Below are 22,791 nucleotides of genomic sequence, written 5' to 3'. Positions count from 1 at the left end.
TGCATTTTTCCTTTGAGAAAGAAACGTCACACAGTGAGATAGTGAATGTTTTCCTTTAACTTCTGCTGTGTTTTGCATCTGTAGGGGTCCTGTAGAGAAGATTTATGCATGCATATTTATTTTCCCAGCACGTTTGGGCCCCATCAGTAAAAAGATGAACAAGTTAGTTACCATTGAGAAGTACGCTTTGTGGCAAACAGATTATGCTTTTTTAAAGTGAATGCATGGCTGCACTGCCCAGATTTTTAAACAAATAAAACAAGATCACTGACGCCATTGACGTGCATTGCTCTGGCACTTTAGGTAAATTAAGGGTGTGCAACCCACACTGCTGGCTTTCACTAGTCACGGTCCACAGTTCGACAATTCTAACCCCGACACTCCAGTTTGTTCAAGCACCAGTACAAAATAAAACGGTTTTTATGTGTAACAAATATCAAGACATGTCCATGGAGAGGTAATCCAGATAGGTATTTAACTTTATGTAGTGGTTCATACAGATAAGCACTGATTATTCGTCCCGTCAAGCCAACATTTGACCATGAGATTCTTTGCATGCAAGATAAGCCCAGAGAGTTAGTGCATTATCTGTTTCATTGATGGGAGGGTGCTGCTGTATATGTTAATTGCGAGAGAAAGCTTATTTTCTGTCACTATGTGGATCGATGACATGAGAATAATTTTCACACAGTTAACTATTTATATGCGTCGGCATGTTACATACTTTTTACTCTTGCGAAGACGAAAATTCCTTTTTACCTTCTTGAAATTGCAACTGCTCTCAAAGTTTAAAAATAGGAAGTAAAATCATCACAGCTCAAAATCTTATCTGGAGCACTATTCTGGTGGTAATTTCCCTCTCTGCACATCCACGTCCTCAGAAGCTCCACCAAACTCTTCCTACTCCTCTGCCTGATTCTTAGCAATTATCCAGGAGACATCCTTAGACCTCACCCCTCTACTACTTCTGTGTCTCACTTTACCTTTCTCAAGTCCATCTTTGATCACATGACAGCTATGGACGATTATAAGCTCACCAAACTATAGAACTGCTTGTGCTAGCTAGGAACGAAAACAAGCACACCGGACTACAGGTAAGACAAAAAAAACCATGTGTTTCATTGCACTGCTCTCCTCTTACAATGCCATGCTATTCTATATGAGCATAACTCATTGTGCCTCGTCGGCCATATGACCCTGTTCATGGCACAGAGTAATTACAGACAGATGCCTGTGGCTCTGCTTTCAGCTATCTCCTGCCAGCTCTCCTTTCCTGCTGTTAGGCAGAATCCGGTGCAGTTCCCTTAGGGAGCACTACACAAGATTAGGACTACAGGTGAGAGCAATAAATCCCCTTTGGTATCAGTCTGTACCACAAAGATTTAGTTGGTAGCTGTGGCTGAGCAGTCAGACTTATCTCAAGAGGGAGATTAGCAGTATTCAGGGTTTACACAATAGGCCTACAAGACTGTGGCATAAAGAAACACTGACCAAAGCTTTGTATTAAAAAGTAGTTATATTTTATACACCTCTAATAAACACATGTAACACAGTCATCAAGTAAGTTTCCGTTTTTAAGTCAACAGAAAAATATACACACTCTCAAGTTAAATTGTAGACCAAGTGAACCAGAGTGAAAACTGAGCAAAACGGCAGTGACAACTACACAGAATGTTTCTTCTAACAATTCCTCACAAGGGAGGGAAAGCACAAATTATATAGAAATAGTCTCTTAAACACCCTAGCAACACTTCCCTAAGTTTGTGAACCAGTTTAAGCAAGATAGTGCATCAGTATAAACAATACTTAAATGAAAACTGAGCAAAATGGCATTTCACAAGGTTTAGAAAAGGGAAGGAAAGGGTAGTTGTAAGAAATTGGTGCACCACACAGTTCTAGATGAGAATCAATCTAAAGAAGGCAGGTCTAACAAATGTAGCCAGTCAGTAGGCCTGTGCCAGAGTTAGTGGTACAGGGCAAGGGCCCAGGAGCAAAACGTTCTTGTAGCTGCAGTCAAGTCTTTTGATAACAATGCTGAAAAGGTGGATGCAGAAAGCGAATAGACAATGTTGAGAGAGAGGGGCGGCCAACCCAACAGGTAGGTAAAGGATTTAAAACACCTTTAGTGCTACCGCAAAGAAAGGGCGGCTGGCGGAACAATGTACCTTTAAAATGAAGAAGTGGCTCCTGCGGTGGCGGTTGTTCCTGGTAGTTCCTGCAGTTTGGGGGATCCAGCAGAGGAAGAGGGGCTCTCGTCGTGGAGGAAGGTTCGAGTTACTGTACTACCCAGGGATGAAAGCAGCCACGGTGCTGCCCGATTAATAAAAAGGTACGCTCCTTTAAATCGCGGTCCGGGTGGACTGGTGCCTGGCGATCCGGCCTCCGAGTAGAGGGTACGGGAGATTCGACCAAGGCAGGTCCGGGAAGGCGATTGGCAAACTGGTTGGCCCCACCAGCTCAAGTAAAGAAGGCTCTTGCAGATGAAGATCTTCTCTCGTCGTGTGGAGAAAAGTGGTGAGACGCTGCAGCAGGGCTTCACCGATGGTTCAGGCTTTGCAGATGTCTTTGGCTTCTCTCCTCTTTGGCTTCTAAGTTCCAGTGGCAACGTCTTGCTCTTCCAGTCCTCAGGACACTATTTTTATGCAAAAAGATCCCCATTCATACAACCTAGCTGTCACTCACACAGTGGAGTGGTCTTCTTGGCGGGAGACCCTCCAGCCTATCAGGATAGAGTGCGACATGGGTTGCAGAGGCAACCCGGTCCAGGGGTCCTACTCCCCCTCCCACACAATGGATCCACCCCAGACTCAGTGGTGCCGAAAGGAGGGCTTCTTGGCAGAAGCCCGCCAAAAGGACGAACAAAGGATTCCCCGACCTGGTTTAGGAATTCAGAGTAAGACACGAGAAAGAAGTTATATTAAGTTCTGGCAAATAAAACCTACCGGAGCAAAGTTAATATTAAAATGCACCAACGGTATGTTAGAGGCTGTCAGAAAAAGTGGTAGCCTCGAACAATGTGAAAATCCCATTGGGAAATATTCGCTATCGAATATTTATGGTAGTAACCACTGCCACCAACCAGAAACTTTTGAGAGAGGGACTGTACGGTACCCTCTCGAAAATGAACATGGGTAACCCCTTCCAGTACCTCCATAGTAAGATGGGTTGTACTGGTTTATTTCATAGGATTGGACTAGTAAGTCAATGGGGACTTTACATGCCTTGGGAGACAGCAGTCAGTCCCAGGGTATGGAGTCTATGTTTGGGGGTCGCTACGACACCCCTGTGTCACTGCACTGAGGGTGTTGTTTAACACATGTGAACAAAGATGGTTCCTATGGGGTCTTTCTCAACCCCATAGGCATTAAACACAAATATAGCCTAGAACACACACAGCGAAAATGCCTAAGAGTGGGAAAAAAAAAGAGTCTCGCTCTTAGCAGGAAAAAAAGAAACAAACCCTTCAAATCCAGCAAAGCTGCTGGGGGGCTCTATAGGTAAGGGAAATTAGCCATAGAATGAGAATTCTCCCTAACACCTGCACCACGCCCCATGAAATTCAGCTCAGACCCACAACAAATTTGACCCAGCTGTATGCATGGTTCTGACCCCATTCCCACCTCTCTCATCCCCAAAGTATACCCTCTCCTTATACCTTACCTCATTTGCTTAACCACTGCTACCTTTCCTTCCGTCTGCCTTCAAGCACGCTACTATTATCCTAATCCTGAAAAAACCCACAGCCAACCCCCTCTTGGCTTCCAATTGTCGCCCCATCTCACTCTCACCCTGCCTATCTAAACTCCTTGAAACTTTGTCTACTCTCAGCCTTCATCTCCAGCTTCTCCCTACTCCCTCCCCCCCCCCCCCCCCGACTCATTCTGGGTTTCGCCCCAACCACTCCACTGAAACCGCTCTCACCTCTGTAATTAATACCCTTTTCACTGCCCGTTATTCTAAACATTCTTCCATTCTCATTCTTCTTGACCTCTCAGCAGCCTTTGACATGGTTGATCACCCTCTACTTCTCGACAATCTCTCCTCCTTTGGCCTTAAAGGCTCAGTCCTCAACTGGTTCACCTAATACCTATCCAATTGCACCTCTGCCGTTTCCTGGTGGCGGCCACACCTCCCCGACCTACTCCCTTGACTACGGTGTCCCTCAAGGCTCAGTACTTGGCCTTTTTCTCTTCTCACTATATACCTCCCTTGTAGCGCTAATTATCTCTTCCTTTGGTGTTTCTCAACTTCTACGCCGACAACACCCAACTGTTCCTCTCCTTTTCTTCTTTTACCCCCAACATCCATCTTAAACTTTCTTCCTGCCTCACTAGTATTAAATCCTGGATGTCCTCCCACTTTCTCATCTTAAACACTGATAAAACTGAAGTCTTATTCTTTCCTGCTAACTCCCTTCCTCCTCCTCCCTTCATCCTCTTTTGTCCCTCTCAGCTCCTTATCTCCCCCTCTGCCCACAATCTTGGTCTACACTTCGAGTCTAATCTCTCCTTTTCTCACCATATCTCACTCACCACCCGTGCTTGTAGCTTCCACCTCTATAACATTCGCAAAATTCAACCTCTAACTTTTCACGCAACTAAACTCCTAATTTCCTCCTTAATCTCCTCTTGACTTTTCTACTGCTCTGCTCTCCTCTTCGGTCTACCTTCCTCTCATCTTGCCCCCCTTAAATCTACCTTCCATTCTGCCATCCGTTCTCTCTGTCTTCACGACTATCTCTTCTTCTCACTTCTCGCTGAGCTGACTCCCCTTTCATTCCCAAATCAAATTCAACTTTCTTTGTCTCGTCTTCAAGTCTCTCCATTGTCTTACCCCACCCTACCTTTCTTCCCTCCTCTCATTCTACTCTCCCTCTCGCCCACTTCGTTCCGCCGATCATTTCCTACTTACTGTCCCACCTGCTCCCTGTGCACCATCCCGCTTTCGTTCCTTCCAACTTCCTGCTCCTCTTCACTGGAACTGTCTCCCCCTCCCATTCCGCTCCATCACCTCATACTCCTCTAAAATCCTACTTATTCCAATCTCCTACCTGACAGCTCTCTGTTTCTCTCACCTCCGCCTTCTCCTACACATGCTTATTCTTATGTGCTCTTGGTCAATTGTTCTGTATATTGTTCTCTGTTACTTGATTAATGATGTATAGTTACTTGCTTGTAATGTATTCACTGTTTCATGTTAAGTGCTATATAAAATTCAATAAATACAAATATTTTTTCCACCATTTCATCTTCTCCATCACAACTTCTAGAGCTTCCCATCTATCCTACTTCTTACCCCCATCTATATACAATGACTGTTGAATGACCTTCTTTATAACTCCACCACTGGCCTCTCAGACTCTTACAGCACTGACACCATGAATAATGACAGGAGGCACTATATAAATGTAAGGTAACATAACATGCTACGTTATTGGTAAGCATGAAAGTGCAACTCAGATTACAGCAAAGTTTTACTGTGATGGCAATATCTAGAACTGACAAAGCACAGTACTCGATGTAGCTAGATACTGAGTGGTTGGGTGATGGATTAATGTGTAAAAAGCTATGTATTTACATGGTTGTATCATTAAGAAACAAAAATAATGATCAAGATCAAATATAATCTAGGCATTCAGTGACATTAAACAGGGGGGAAGAAAAAAAGGATATCACAAAAAGCCCATTGTGGATCAGATCACCAAGTACACAGGTTTTTGCTCTACACTATCCAGAGCGTCTGAGTCCTCAGAGGGGGTTGTAACAGCAGCAGTAACTTATTTTATTAAGTGCTTATAGTTTAATTGAACCTTTGCACTACAGAAAAAGACATACAAATAAATTAAGTTACCCAGTTAATAACAGATATGTTAAAAACATAGCAATTGATTAAAAACAGAAAACAGGAATCATTTCATCAACATATGAACAACATCATGCTAATTTGCTAGACCGTTACAGATAAAAAGAGCAAAATATTTTAAGAGAACATTGCTATGCCAGCTTTTTTTCTACCATCAGAAGTACCTATTTTCAGACATATACTGCAGCCCCACTCATCACCACTGAAGAGGCAGTGAATATAATAGTCCATAGTACTCCAGCATAGGACATTCTAATAGTAAATGCCTGCTTGTCTCAACCGCATATTCCAAGTTCTTTAGGGATGCCAGCCAATGCGCCATAGTATTCATTAGTGGGCAGTATACTAAAACGAATATACATGATAAAACATCTAATAAAAGAAGAACACTGCTTTAAAAGATACTGCAGAGCGCTTCCAATAAGAAAACCAGATTTTGAATATTCCACCTATTGCTTTTTCTTATGCAGGCTATCCAGATTTATCGACGCTCCCAATACAGGGTTTTTGGTTTTAGCTTTAGGAGATAAGTGGGACAATACTAATCTGAAAGGGGAAATAATAATCCGATAGCTTTTGCATCGTTACATCCAGATTGGCAGAAAGCTTATTTTGCGGGCTAGCCTCAATGGCCCGGGCAATTAAGCCAAATATGGGACAGTTACCAGATCGAGCCCATTTACGCTTAATTCCAAGATTGTTTCAACCAAGCCCGCCAAAGTGCCTTTAGTGAAGTTATACTCAGCGCACATGCGAGGGCATCCACTGGGACCGCCCGAGGTACCCCCAAGATGGAGTGCAAAAGTTTGCCATCAAATTTATCAAACCACTTAAAATACTTTGACGATAAAGCTTCGATTCCATATAGCACTGCATGAACAACACGAGTTGTATACATTTCAAGGAAGCACTCAATACTATTGCCACCCTTCGACAGAATAAACTGACGGACTGCAGGCCCTTTTTTAAATACTTGGTATGTTTCATAGAGGCTATACTGGGACAGAGGATAACAGGAAACCCCCCAGATATATTTAGGTCGCCACAGCTTCCAATGGCTCCTTTGCATTCCCCCAACTGCAACTAGACTTTCCTCATCTTTGCGTGCCTATGATCATAATTTTAGTTCTCTTATAATTTATCAGCATATTATTGTTGTTTGCATACTCATGTAATGCACAGAACGAACACTGAAGGCCAATGGGCGTGCAATCCAATAAAATCCTATCGTCTGCATATGCTAACCAGGGTACGTACTCTTGTGAGCCAGATAACATTTTGAAGTGGGAGTATTCTACTCCCTATTTTTTAAAGTTGGGAGTAAAATATTTTTTTAGAAAGTAACAATACGTCAATTTCCCAATGGGAGTATTTTATAATCAAGTTAAATTATGTTCCAATTGGAAAACTAATGTTTTTGAAATTATTATTTCTTTGCACGTATTCATTCATACACATTAAAAAGATACAAGTTTACTACAACCAATCAGGGGGTATTAACGGTGGTTACTTTTATGTGCACTACAGTTCCAAACATTCATGGAGCTGTGTGGGTAAAAGCAACGTGTCGGTTTCCCATTTTTTGTTGGGAGTTTTGTCAATTTTTAGGGAGTAAAAGGGGTCGCTACACCCCTTACCTGTAGGGCTGCACGTGCTTGCTTGCAATACGAGGTGAAAAACTGCAGCAAGCACGAAATCCCTGGTCCATATCTGACACATACAGATTGAAGAGTAGGGGGTGCTAAAACGCACACCGTTTAAGTCCTTTATCCGTTAAAGTGTGCTCTGTTACCTGTCCTGTCTGATCAGTTCTAACAACGACTGCAGTATCAGTATGTGAGCTTTCTATGAGCTCAAATAAACAATTCCAATTCAAAAAGTTTTTCCCAAAGTAAATTTTAGGAGCCAGAATCAAAATGCACAAGCATAGTCTATAAAACATATACAAAGCGAAATATTGCTGTTCCGTGTAGTCTCTGCAAAGATGTATTGGAGGGCAAGAACATTAAAAGGAGGTGCTGTGATTCCACCTAAATCCTGTCGGTAGCTTACTTAGCAACCCCAGGACTGAAGCTTCCATAACACAAGAGGCAAAACTCTTATCGTTTGGAAGGGGGCGCTGTTCCGCGACAAGATGGCCGCTTAGAAGAGGAGCTCCTCTCCGGGATGAATCCTGCAGCAATAAACTCCTGTTTCCACCCCACATTGTGCTGTTCTAATTAGCGGCGCCGCTCCTGCAATTGACGCTGCACCCACGGGCGAAGTCCCGTCTAAAATCGGACTTTCTAACCCTGAGAAACCTGGCAGCTCCTGGTGCCGCGGCTCCGGGCAGATCCGCGGCTCCGCGAGTACCTATGCGAGTGCCGCGGCTCCTCGGCTACGCCGGGCCCGGCGGCAGGCCGAACCTCACATCCTTGACGGCGGTGTCCCAGCTGACTTGTGGCGTCCTGGAACGGCCCCCCGGGCCTGGGTGAACATCAGCGGTGGGACCTTTCCCTCGGATCTCCCCCCCACCTCGTCTCCTGCAGCGGCGGCGTACCGGCCTTCCCTGCAAACCTGCTGCCGGGGTCCATTGCCGGCCTACTCCATCCGGGAGAGCGCGTGCGCGGAGAGCGTACGCCAGCGGAGGACCACGAACCCCCCCCGACACGGATCCTGTGGCGGCTTGGCGACCGGGGGTGTTCCCCCCTTGACTCTGCTCATATTCCTGAAGGTGGGTGCTGTGTGGGGCCCAGCCTCGGGCTGTTAGCGCGGTTGCCCTATTCTGCAAAGGCCCGGCGGCATCTCTCCTATCCCGGGGCACCCATTGCCCGCGGGAGTTGGGAGGCGGCGGTGAGTGGGAGCCCATCCCACATCAGGGGCCCGCTCAGACGCCATCCGGTAAATTCCCGCCTCTCTCCTCCACCGATGCGGCCATCCGTCCGTCCTGCAGAGCCCCCCCCATGAGCCGCGTACTATATACTGGGGGCTTCAGCAACGCCCTGACTTACGCTCGAGTCTGGGAGACCGCGATACATTCTTGGTAGACTAGCGGATGTGAACGACTAACTCTACAACTCATCCGTCGTTACCCTTAAGCGGCCTGGGGCACCCGCTGCCTGCCCACACACCCCACCCTCGCCTGCCTACATGCCCGCCGGGCTGCGTGTCCCACGAGACACATTGACTTGAGGTGATCGTGGACCTAAACACTTTCCTCCGGCTGCGAGACCTACACTCCCTTTGCACATATTTCGGCGGACCCCCGCAGCACGGTCCCCTTGCGCCAGAGGGCCCCTGGCCGACTTTAACTGCAAGTTCACCATGCCGGCAAAGACCCCGGGTAAAACCAGGAAAACGGGCCCGATGGACTCCTTCACAAACTCGCAAGCTTCACCTGAGGGCCCGGATCCTCAATCCTCTTCTTCGCCCCTCGATGCAGAGGACACCAAATTCGATCACTTACTGACAACTGTTCAGAATGGATTCCCTGCAATAAACATTAAGCTTGATGACATCGTCTCAATGATAGGTTCACTGAAAACGTGCCTGGACAAGGAAAGTGCTAGAATTACAGACACTGAAACTAGAATTGGTGCAAATGAGGATTCCACTAGGCAAAACACCCAGGACATTGCACAAATTAGAGGGGAAATGAACAAGCTTCGTGACAAGTGCGACGATTTGGAGTCCCGTTCCAGACGAAACAACATCCGTATAGTCTGCCTTTCGGAGAACTTCTGTAAGGGCCCTATGGAAACACGCCTGGAGGACCTCTTGAGACCTCTCCTTGAGGAGGAGGCGTTCTCGCCCCAATTCTTTGTGGAGCATGCACATCGCTCAGCCGCCCCGCCACCCAGGCCGGGTGCGCCTCCCCGCACGGTGATAGCCAGAATGATGAACTACAGGGACAGGGATGTAATCCTTAAACTGGCGAGGGAGAAGGGTCCTCTTAGGTCCGGAACCGACAACATCCAAATCTACCCGGACTTTTCTGCAGGGTTCCAGACCCAGAGACGGTCCTACGACACTGTCAAGCGTCAACTTCGAATGCGACAGGTTCCTTATGTTCTCCTCTTTCTGGCGAAGCTTCGCATCCAGCATGGGGGGGCGGGGGGGAGGAGAGCCCATTTTTTCGAATCCCCTGCAAATGCCCTCGCCTATGTGGAAGCCTCGATACCCCTTCCACCCGGGAGACGGGAGCCTGATCAAAATGATCTGCAACAACCCATCTGATCGGCCTCTTCAACACACTTGAACTAGCTTCAGGAGCGGCTAACCTGCGGTGACATTTGAGAATACTGGAAACAGGACAGGAAAGGGGGATGACCTATGTCCCCCTCGTATTATAAAAACCGGATGAGTCGTGCCCGATTCGACGCGGGGTTGCTGGACTCGTCCCCTTCTTTGGGGAACACCCATACATTAGTCTTGGGGATCATCATCAAGTTGGGTACGATGGTGTGGGTGGGGGTGGGAACGGGTGATAGGGAATGGCTTCACTGTTTGGAAACCATGTCAACGCCAAGGGTAGCCCCTCCTGGGCGCCGGATAAGTGGTGTATTTGACTTACCCAGGTTAAGACCTCAGGACGCCCCGGTTGGGCGCAAGGCACAAATGTTCATCGTTGTTTGTTGTTGCTGGTTTACTGATAAAATTGCACTCACGGGTTCGCTCGCTGACACTCTTTGTAAGAAAGCTTCTCCTTATGTTATCATGATGCACGAAAATGGCGCAAAACACTAATGTGCCCAAGGGGCTTCAACTGAAACTAATCACTTGGAACATTCGAGGGTTAAACAATAGAGCGAAGGCTAGTAAGGTGGGTGCATATATTAACAGGCACCACCCACATATTGCATTGCTCCAGGAGACCCATGCATTGAAGGCTACACATGAAAGTATCCTCCGGCAATGGGGTAGCAACAGGCATTACACGGAATATTCCTCTCAGAGCAGTGAGGTCATTACATTAATACACTCCTCATTGGGGTCCTCCACTGAAAAATGCAAGATAGATCCACAGGGTAGATATGTGGTGGTCTGGGGCACGTTGGCTGGAGTTAAACTTTTGCTAGTTAATACATATGGTCCGAATCTGGACGACCCAGAGTTCTACATACAGCTTCTTACAGTGATAGGCTTGACAACAGATTACTGGATCCTGTGGGGGGGGGGAGATCTCAACACCATCCTCGACACTACATTGGATAGGTCCTCCAGTAGACCCAGACACCTCTCCAAAGCAGCGAACATTATTCGCCACGCTCAAGAGGAACTTGCCCTATCTGATGCCTGGAGGGGGACCCATCCTACTGACAGAAAATATACGTTCTTCTCTTCAGTCCATGACACTGAATCCAGAATAGATTACTGGCTCATTTCATTCCCCCTGGTTAACTGTATCGAACGTTGTGAAATCCTCCCGCGCACACTCTCAGACCACTCTCCAGTCACCTTGGACATTCGGTTCCCTGATATAAACCGCCCAGCGCGGCGATGGAGGATGTCCTCCAACATATTAAAAGATCCGAGCGTTGTAGATACCCTCCGCGCTGACATGGAAGAATTCTTCCAGTTGAATAAAGGCTCCGTAGACAGGTGAGCGACGATATGGGAGACGTTTAAGGTATGGGTAAGGGGTAATTTGATGTCCAAGACGACTGGCCTCCTTAAAGCAATCAGGACCCAACTGGACGACACACTAGAAACTGAATACAGTATGACCCAAGACAAGCGTATCCTCTCAGACATTAGTGCATATCTCCAAACTTTCAGAGACCTGGCAACCAAAGAACAAGAATACATGGCCATCCCAATCAGAGCACGCAGATACGGGGAGGGCAATAGAGCAGGCCATCATCTTGCCCGCATGCTACGTAGTGAGCGCACCCATTCTCCCATCATGAGCATCCTAATGAAGGACGGGATAGTCGCGAATGGAGAAAGCGAAATAAACCTCGAATTCTCGCATTACTACTCTGACCTGTATGCTAATCATGACAGTCGTACACAAAACAGTATACGGACATATCTGAGTGAGATTGACCTCCCCAAGCTGAGCCTGGTAGACAACCGGGCCCTCGAGCCACCCATAACAAGCGATGAAATTGCCGAGGCAATCAAATCGCTGTCCTCAGGTAAAATCCCAGGCCCAGACGGCCTGTGTGCCGAACTAAACAAATCTTTTTGCACAATTCTGGCCCCGTACTTGACGCGGTTTGGGAAGAGGCCATTGATGTTGGTTCACTCCCAGAATCCATGACGGAAGCAGTCATCACGGTGCTTCTGAATCCCAGACGCCCAGCCCACGAACGCTCCTCATACCGCCCCCTGTCCTTGATCAACACTGATGCGAAAATATACGCAAAAGTACTTTCCACTAGACTACTCCCTAAGATGACAGCCCTGGTCCATCCTGACCAATGTGGATTTATACCCACCAGATCCACGGCTCTAAACTTGCGTAGACTATTCTGCATACTGGCACAGATTAAACCAGAGGCGCAGGCTGTAGCTATATCGTTGGACGCAGAGAAAGCGTTCGATTCGGTTTCATGGATATATATGTTTGAGGTCCTCCGCAAGTTCGGATTTGGCCCCTATCTGACAGGATGTGTCAGGCTACTCTACTCGTCGCCCAAAGCCAGAGTACTTACTAACCGAACTCTATCTGAACAGTTCTCGCTACACAGAGGAACTAGACAGGGGGTGCCCCTTTTCTCCTATACTCTTTTCTCTGACAATTGAGCCGGTGGCGGCCGCAGTCAGGGCCGAACAAGAGCCGAGAGGCATATATATATGTCCGGGGCGTACCAAGCCATCTCACTGTACGCGGACGATGCACTGTTATATGTCCGGGAAGCCGAGAAGAACCTGACTCCCATACTGACCGTGATAAACGACTTTACCTCATATTCAGGATACAAGATTAACAATGCCAAATCCGATATCTTTCCTTTGACTGCTGCCACTACTTGCCCCACAAACACACACGGCCTCACATGGGCACCCGACCACATCAGATACTTGGGAATCCTGGTCTCCCGGGATAGTACCTCCCTTTATGTTGACAACCACGAGGCTACTTTGCAAACCATATACTCGAAACTTCAAATCTGGGCTAAACTCCCCATTTCCCTAGCTGGCCGTATTGCAGTGCTCAAGATGACAATACTCCCTAAGCTCCTCTACATCTTTTGTAACGTCCCTATTTGGCCGGGAAGACCCTTCTTCGATAACCTCCGATCCATGGCCATCACCTTTATCTGGAACGGGGGGGCAAGCAGAATCAGTTGGGCCAAGTTAGTCGAACCCTATGAAAAGGGTGGCTTTGCGACTCCCGACTTCGAGCTCTACTATTATGCAGCACAGGCACATTATGCAAAATTCTGGCAAGACCCCTCGGATACAGCACCACATATACCTATTGAGCGACATTCAGTTCGCCCAACAGACTTGCGTTCAATCATATTTACGAAAAGGTATAGAGATAACTGCAAGTTTGACCCTACCTCTTGTACAATTGCGGCATGGGCGGAGATTGGCAAGCGACTTCAGATAGACAACCCCTATGACTCAAGCTCCCATCTGGAATTTCCCAGAGATTACACCTACCTATGATACTGACATCCAGAAAAGCTGGCTCCTGGATTATGAACTCACCATGAAAACCATGTTCCCGAACGGTAAATTCGTTACCCCTGAGGACTTCACAGAATCGGTTGGCGGAAATCAACTGCTCACCCTTCAGTTCCATCGCATGAAAGCGGCGTTCAAGAAACGCTGGCCCACATTTCCAGATGAGCCCCCCGAACATGCATGTTACCAATCATTGTACTCTCAGGCGGGCACAGGAATATCCAAACTATATAACATTATTCAGACACATACGGAAACTCAAAACACCATTAGGACATCATGGGAAGAGGACATGGGCACTGCTATTGATGTGGGGAAAAGGACTAGATAATGTCTCCTATCCAAAAAAATGTCATTGAATGCAGGTCTGAGATCAATACAATTCAAGATACTGAATAAACTACACTTCACCCAGTAAAAATGGCAAAATTCTATGTCACCTCATCTGATAATTGTCCAAAATGCCTGGCTCCAGGCGCTAAATCCTTTCACATGTACTGGGCTTGCCCCCATGTAGCGGAATTCTGACGCAGGGTGGCTAACATCCTAGAGGAGGTCACACAAATCCCTGCAGTCCTTAACCCTCAGAAATACTTGTTCGGGGACATCAGTAAAGTCCCCGAAAAAAATCAGGAGACTGTTCAATGTGGCATGCGCAGTAGCAAAGAAATGCATCCTCCAGAAATGGAAGAGCACACAGGCACCGACGATAGATCAGTTCCTCTGTGCACTGGTTTACGTAAACGAATGCGAAGAAAACTATGTGGAAACGATACCCTCTCCATGTAAACCGAAAGACATTTGGGCACCATTCAGGGCGTACCTAACTGAAACATGTCCCGATACAGAAAATTCTGATGATGAAAGTGTGAACTAAATGTAAACTCTTTGTGGTTCTACTATGAGACTCTATCCCCCATTATAGGCATTGTGTCTACTGTACTCATAACAATAATGGCCTGACGTATAACATCAGCTTGATAAAATCTGTACGATTATGAAATGCATACCATACTTGTAACTTGCATGGGAGATTGGAGGTGAGTGTATCGTGATGTGCAACCCAAAAATAAAGTTTATAAAAAAAAAATCTTACCGTTTGAATCCAGCATGGCCAATAGCCTACGATTTGCTGGATCCAAGTGGCCCCCCTTCTTAAACGCTGGAATTAAAATTGAGCTACACCAGCTAGCCAGTACGTTCCCATCCTTCAGTCTGATGAAAAGCTAGAATAAACAACTGGTCCCGTAATTCCGGCCTACCTTTGAATACAGCATTAGCTAGTAGGCCCTCAGGGCCGGGGGTCCAGGATGCTCTGCAAAAGCAGTAACTAAAGATCATATGAAACAATTCAGTGAAGAAATGCAGCAAATTAATATGCACAAATCAATCTACTGCATCAATGTACAGCAGTAAATTGGGCAATAACACCCATTATTACAACATGTATACATTAATACGTAGCGTTCCTTCCATAACCCGTGGATCGCATATAGTGTTCAGGAGTTATGTGGGGGGAAATGGGAACGTTACCGGACAAAACCTCATTTCGTAGTGGGTTCAATATTGTGTACAGTTAAAGCAGAGAAATGCACATGCGATCAACACTGGAACACCCAACGGAATATCATGCGCAGCTGTGTGTTTTCAAGACGAACAGTAATGACAGGGAACTGCTACGCCAAATCTGCAGGGAGATACGTGTAGAAAAGCTTTGTTTAAGGACTGCTGCTGATGACTAGATAATGCTTCTGGGGGCGGAACAAGCAAAAGCAGTGACGACGACACAAGAGTCAAGTTTTCTGTGAATTTGTTGGATCTACGATGTTTCCTGTTCGAGGCACATTTGCACACATTTTTAACACATTTGGTTGCAAAAAAAATGCAGGTGGAAAACCCCTGCCCACTCAACTACCCCCACTTTAATGAATACCTAAACCTAATCCTCCACCCGCTGTATTTTCTGTTAAATGTGTAAAATAAGAGTTAGAACAAATCATGGGCCTTCAAGGAAATTGGCATGAAGGGACATATGTCTATGCAATTAGAAGAGCATACTCGTCCTTAGTACTTAAGGGGTTAAGTAGTTAACGTACAGGGGCAATGTAATCATTACTGACAGTCACGTCCTCCCACCAAGAAATTGGTGTGTGGTACAGCAAGAACAGCGGGATCAGTAAGTTGGCAGTCACACCTCACCATATACTTAAAGTCTATAACTAATGTCCCTCTGGAACGAAGTTAATATGCTTATTTCGGAGATGTTCCGAGAGATGCGATCTGGACACAGAAGCAACACATCTTCCAAATGTCCCTACGTCCTACACGCATGTTTCAGGGGCGCAAGATAACGGCACGTCATTTTTTTCTATGTGCAAAAGCAATCAAGAGAAAAAACGCAGCCGTGGGAGTTGACAGCAGCTATGCTTCTGAATCGTATCCTCAAAGACTGTATCTAGTATCCGTGGTACGACCTATATGTCACAACCCACCGTTTACCTCCTTTGCTATACACGTCCGTACCTGCTAAACCCAACGCCGGCGAGCAACTCCAAGTGCATCAAGCCAAACAACACAGCACCTATTCAGGATACCGGAAGTGCATCACTGGGTAAAGACTAGACTGCGCGCACCACTTCCAGGATACTGGCTAGTTTCCATCCGAGAAACGCACCATAGCAACGACCCGCCTACTCTTCTTCACGTGACTTAGACGTCATCATTGTGCTTTTCGTGAGCAATTTTAGTGAGCGGGAAGGCTCATGCGAGCTTGAGGCTGGTGCAAATGCTATCGGATACCGGAACGTTTCTGCAAGACCCTTGATGGCGTGTCTGACTCGGACATCGTCTTGTCCCTCATAGTTCAAGATTGAGGCTGGTGCAATCGGGATATCGGGAAGGTTTCTGCAAGACCCGTGATGGAGCGTCCGACTTCGTCTTGTCCCTCATGGTTATTTTTCTGAGCAGGAACCGGGAATCCTTTGCTGCCTGCAGCCGCAATCTGTGTCTTTTTGGCTGGCTGAGAATGCAATTTACATTTTCTTCGGGATACCTATCCCGTGAACGTTATTGTAAGACACCAGATTGAGACAGGGGGTCGGCTGGGGCTATCTGCGTGTGGTTTGGGAGAGGCACATATCTTTTTGGTGTAGGTCTGGAAGGGCCAGCTTGCTATGTGGAGGGAGGATAGGGCATTATGGTATTGGTCTAGAGGGAGGGCTATCTTGTGTGAATAGTCGGATGGGGCACGCTGGTGTGGGTCTGGTGGGATGGGGTACATTGGTGTGGGTCTGGAGGGATGGACAGGGACAATGGTGTTGGTCTGGAGGGAGGGGTGGGGTACATTGGTGTGGGTTTGGGGCCACATTGGCGTGGGTATGGGGGCAGGGATCAGGCACATGGGTGTGGGTCTGGAGGGAGAGGGGACACAGTGCCTCTGGAGAGTGGTATGGGGGCATCTTGGAGGGGTCTGCAATGGATGGATGGGGCACATTGTTGGTCTGAAACAGGTATGGGGCATCTGTTGGTCTGGAGGGTGCCATGGGTCATCTAGGTGTGGGTTGGGATGGTGGACTTGGGGCATCTTGGTGTGGCTCTGGAAGGGGAGATGGGGCACAATGGTGTGGGTTTGATGGAAGGGATGGGGGACATTGGTCTGTGTATGGGGGCACATTGTGAGTCTGGAGGGCGGGATGGGGCATCTTGCTGTGTGGATGGAGGGATGACGGCGTCTTGACGGGGCACATTGGTGTCGGTCTGGAACAGATATGGGGCCTATGTTGGTCTGGAGGGTGGGATGGGGCATACTGCTGTGGGTGGGATGGTGACATCTGCGTGCATCTGGAGGGTGGGATGGGGCATCTTGGTGTGGCTCTGGAGGGCGTGGCTGGAGGCACGTTGGTTTGATGGGAGGGATGAGGCACATTGGTGTGGGTCTGCGGGGAAGGGATGGGGCATCCTGGTTTGGGTTGGATGGTGACAACAGTGTGGGTCTGGAGGGAGGGGATGGGGCCACATTGGTATTGGTCTGGGGAGGGATGGGGACACATTGGTGTGGGTCTGAGAGGGTGATGGGGCACATTGGTGTGGGTCTGGGGTGGCGATGGGGGCACATTAGTTTGGGTCTGGGGAGGGATGGGGCATATTGGTGTGGGTCTGCAATGGATGGGGGCACATTATTGTTGGTCTGTAACAGGTTTGGGGGCATCTGTTGGTCCGGATGGTGGCATAGATCATCTAGGTGTGGGTCTGGAGGGAGGGAATGGGGCACATTGGTGTGTGTTTGATGAGAGGGATGGGGGACATTGGTCTGTGTCTGGGGGAGGGATGGGGCACATTGTGGGTCTGGGGGAGGGATGGTTCATCTAGGTGTTGGTCTGCAGGGCAGGATGGGGGCATCTTGCTGTGTGAATGGAGGAATAGTGGGGTCTGCAATGGATAGGAGCACATTGGTGTTAGTCTGGAACAGATATGAGGCATCTGTTGGTCGGGATGGGGCATCCTGGTGTGGGTGGGATGGGGACATTGTATGCATCTGGAGGGTGTGAAGGGGGCATCTTGGTGTGGCTCTGGAGGGAGTGGATGGAGGTGCATTGGTGTCGGTTTAATGGGAGGGGTGGGGCACATTGGTGTGGGTCTGCAGGGAGGGGAGGGATGTAGCATCCTGGTTTGGGTTGGATGGGATGGGGCACATTGGTGTGAGTCTGGGGAGGGATGGGGGCACATTGGTGTGGGTTTGATTGATAGTTTATTTGTATAGAGCCTATACACCATGTGTTTCAAAGTGCTTCAAGACAAGGGAAAATGCATGACATTCTTACAAGGCCTTGAGACATTTAGCATGTGAAAAATGACTGTGGTACTAGGCCTGACGTCATTTCAGATAGGGCAAGAGTGATGACAGAGATAAGGAGGGGTGGGGGTTAGGGGTAGGAGATGAGACAGACAAGCAGCTAATGTACTATGCCTGATGACATTTCTGGTAGAGCCAGAGAGTTAACAAGAGGGGAGGGGGAGGAGGGAGGAGGAGAGGAACAAAATAAGCAACTATCGTACTAGGCCTGACGACATTTCGGGTTGTGCCGGAAGGGGAAGGGGAGGAACAAAACAATGAGGCAGGGGTAGGAAACAAACAAGCTATGGTACTAGGTCAGATGACATTTTTCTATACAGTAAGTGTGAATATGGTAACAAAAGAAGTAAACGGGAGGGGGATAGAAGTACAAAAAGCAGGCAGGCGGGGATACAAGCATACAGTGGGGGGTTGCATAGTGCAGCAAGCAGACATCACAAGGGTAAAGCGGGGGAGGACTAAACAAAGGGCACAACACGTTTGCATAAAACATATCCAGATGTGAAAACCAAGTTAAATGCAAAAACACAGCCAGGTATGAATGGCAACCAGAAACAGAAGCTGCCAGTGGGTCCAAAAACGCAGTGCAATCAAAGTGCAAAGATGGGAGACGGGCAGAGAGGGGACCTGAGAATCAAAGGAGGGTAGAGGCAAGTCCAGAAGGATGGAATAAACCCATAGATATGGTGGTGTGTTATGGAAGTCCAGGTTTCTGAGTTAAGTTGGGTGGCAGCAACACGGAAGTCCAAGTGAACGGAAGTCATGGAATTACCAAAATGAGCGGTCTGGTAGCGGACAGGGAGCAGACAGGGGCCTCGTTGTGGACCTTGTTTGGGTGGGCCGCCTCCCGGTTTCAAGGATTGGCTTAACAAGCCATAAGCAACCAATGGGAGGGGTAGCAGGCCAGGCCGAGCAGGATAGATGGTAAAGAAAGCGGAGCGCCCATGTTGGAAAGCAGGAACAATATGGAAAAGGCAGCAAGGATACTGGCAAAAGGCGGCGGAATCACCAGTAAGGACACACACTGTCATAGAAGAATAATCCTTGCTGCGTGCTTTTAAATGCTGGCAATTATAAAAGCGATTTCACGATTTTCTTTTTTCGACTTTTGATTTTCCCAAATTGTTAGAGCAAACAACATGAGCTAGCAAAACACACAACCAGGCTTACTCCAGTATGCAGAATTAACTGAAATGCAGGTGAGGGAGTAGGAAAGTCCTCCAAATCATCGACGGAGTGAAGCAGAGAGAAAGTGTGAATGATCTGGAGGGTGGGGTGGTGGCATATTGATGGGGTCTGCAATAGATGGGGGCACATTGGTGTTGGTCTGGAACAGGTATGGGGTATCTTTTGGTCTGGAGGATGGGATGAGGCATCCTGGTGTGGGTGGGGTGGGGACATCGTGTGTGCATCTGGGGGTTGAGATGGGGGCATCTTGGTGTGGCTCTGGAGGGAGTGGATGGAGGCATGTTGGTTTGATGGGAGGGGTGGGGCACATAGGTGTGGTTCTGTATAGGGATGGGGCACATTGGTGTGGGTCTGCAGGGAGGGATGGGACATCCTGGTTTGGGTTGGATGGGGACATTGGTGTGGGTCTGGAGGGATGGGATAGGGGGAACGTTGGTGTGGGTTTGATGGGAGGGACGGACACATTGGTCTGGGGGAGGGATGGGGGAACATTGGTCTGGGTCTGGGGAGAGATGGGGCATATTGTTGTGGGTTTCATTGACAGTTTGATAGTTTATATGTATAGCGCCTATACGCAATGTGTTTCAAAGTGCTTCAAGGCAAAGGAGGGAGCAAGGGAAAATCCATGACATTTTTACAAGGCCTTGAGACATTCAGAATGTGAAACATTACTATCGTACTAGGCCTGATGACATTTCAGATAGTGCAAGAGCGATGACAGAGATAAGGAGGGGAGGGTAGGAGATGAGACAGACAAGCAGCTAACGTGCTAGGCCTGACAACATTTCAGGTAGAGCTGGAAGGGGAAGCGGGAGGAAAACAAACAAGCTACTATCGTACGAGGTCAGATGACATTTTGGATAGAGTAAATGTGAATGTGGTAACAGAAGAGGTAAATTGGGAGGAGGCCAGAAGTAGAAAAAGCAGGCAAACGGGCAGGCAGATGGGGATCACAAGCATACAGTGGGGGGTAGCATAGTGCAGAAAGCAGACATCACAAGGGTAAAGCAGGGGGGGCCTGAACAAAGGACACAGCAAGTTTGCATAAAACACAACCAGATGTAAAAACTAAGTTAAATGCATAAACACAGCCAGATGTGAAAACTAAGTTAAATTCATAAACACAGCCAGATATGAATAGCAACCAGAAGCTGGCAGTAGGTGCAAAAATGCAGTGCAATCAAAGTGCAAACATGGGAGACAGGCAGAGAGGGGAAACTGAGAGTCGAAGGAGGGTAGAGGGAAGTCCATAAGGATGGAATAAACCCATAGATATGGTGGTGTGTTATGGAAGACCAGGTTTCTGAGTTAAGTGGGGCAGCAGCAACAACATGGAAGTCCAAGTGAACGGAAGTCATAGAATTACCAAAAGGAGTGGTCTGGTAGCGGACAGGGAGCAGACAGCGGCCTCGTTGTGGCCTTGTTTGAATGGGCCGGCTCCTGCCTCCCGGTTTCAAGGATTGGCATAACAAGCCATGAGCAACCAATGAGAGAAGGAGCAGGCAGAGCAGTGCAGCATAGATGGTAAAGAAGGCGGAGCGGCCATGTCGTCGAAGGCAGGAACAATATGGACATAACACGGATACTGGCAAAAGGTGGTGGAATCACCAGTAAGGACATGCACTGTCCTAGAAGAATAATCCTCGCTGTGCGCTTTTAAATGCTGGCAATTATAAAAGCTATTTTGCAATTTTCTTTTTTCGATTTTCGTTTTCCCCCAAAAAGTTACAGCAAACATGAACTCGCAAAACACACAACCAGGCATACCCCAGTATGCACAATGAGCTGAAATGCAGGTGAGGCAGTAGGAAAGCCTCCACATCATCAACGCAGGTCCGGAGTGAAGCAGAGATAAAGTGTGAATGATCTGGAGGGAGGGGTGGTGACATCTTGGTGGGGTCTGCAATGGATAGGGGCACATTGGTGTCGGTCTGGAACAGGTATGGGGCATCTTTTGGTCTGAAGGGTGGGATGGGGCATCTTGGTGTGGGTCTGGAAGGAAGAGATGGGGGCACAAAGGTGTGGGTTTGATGGGGGACATTGGTCTGTGTCTGGGAGAGGGACACCATTGTGGGTCTGGGGGGTGGGATGGTTCATCTAGGTGTGGGCCTGTAGGGCAGGATGGGGGCTTCATGTTGTGTGGGTGGAGGGATGGTGGCATCTTTGGGTCTGCAATGGATGGGGCACATTGGTGTCGGTCTGGAACAGGTATGGGTCATCTGTTGATCTGGAGGGTGGGATGGGGCATCTTGGTGTGGGTGGGATGGGGACATATGTGTGCATCTGGAGCGTGAGATGGGGGCATCTTGGTGTGGCTCTGGAGGCAGTGGATGGAGGCGTGTTGGTTTGATGGGAGAGATGGAGCACATTGGTGTTGGTTTGATGGGGCACATTGGCATGGGTCTGAAGGGAGGGATGGGGCACATTGGTGTGTGTCTTGATGGGGCACATTAGTGTGTGTCTGGAGGGAGGGATAGGGCCTCATTGGTCAGGGGAGGGATGAAGCATCTTGCTGTATGGAGGGAGGATGGGGCATCATGGTATGGGTCTTGAGGAAGGGATGAGGCATCTTGCTGGAGTCTCGATCGGAGGGGGGCATCATTGATCTGGAATGGAGGGACAGGGCACATAATGGGGGCATGTCAGGGAATGATGAAGCATGCAGGTCTGAGTGAGCACTGGAGCACTCTGGAGGGAAAGAAGTGGGCATCTGGTTGTGAATGGAGTGATGGGGTATGTACGTCTGGAGAGACATATGTTGTCTATGGGAGGGGTGGGAGCATGTGTGTGTCGAAGGGATGGGGTAATCCGAGTGTGGGTATATAGAGAGGGCGGATGGCACCATCTGAGTGTGAGTTTTGTAGTAGATGTGAAGCATATGGGTGTGGCTCTGGAGAGGGGTGGAGCATCTTGGTGTAGTTATGGAGGCACAGATGTTGGTATCTTTGTGTGGGGTGGTGGCATGTGGGTCCGGAGGGATGTGGCTTTTGAATCTGGAACATGTGTTTGGAAGGAGAAATGGGGCATTTGACTGTGAATTCGGATATGTAGGGCTGGGGTATCTGCTTGTAAATTGGGGCATAAAGGATCATTAACAGCGGAGCGGCCGGAGGGAGAGCTGCGGGCCCACCTCAGTTGTGTCCCAGACAGCACAGACCGGGGCACCCCTCGTGCTACGGTCTGGAGAGCAGATCGGTCTGGGGTGCATGGGCAACCAGGTGCCAGGGAGTTGGATTCCCTTCCACCGGAAGATGGTACGCAAGCCAGCA

General features: G+C 48.1%; 1 protein-coding gene across 1 annotated transcript in view; it reads right to left on the bottom strand.

The window, feature by feature from the left end:
- The window catches only part of AKAP17A (A-kinase anchoring protein 17A), a 190,460-nt gene extending 174,368 nt beyond the window's left edge, over positions 1–16,092 (bottom strand). Inside the window, exon 1 of the mRNA XM_069636739.1 lies at positions 16,006–16,092. The gene's annotated coding sequence lies outside the window, so the exon portion shown is untranslated. The remainder of the gene's footprint in view (positions 1–16,005) is intronic.
- Positions 16,093–22,791: the final 6,699 nt, after the last annotated feature.

This window comes from Ambystoma mexicanum, chromosome 7p, assembly GCF_040938575.1.
Source record: "Ambystoma mexicanum isolate Mex_15411 chromosome 7p, UKY_AmexF1_1, whole genome shotgun sequence".
NCBI lineage: Eukaryota > Metazoa > Chordata > Amphibia > Caudata > Ambystomatidae > Ambystoma > Ambystoma mexicanum.
This window is presented reverse-complemented; position numbering and strand designations above follow the sequence as displayed.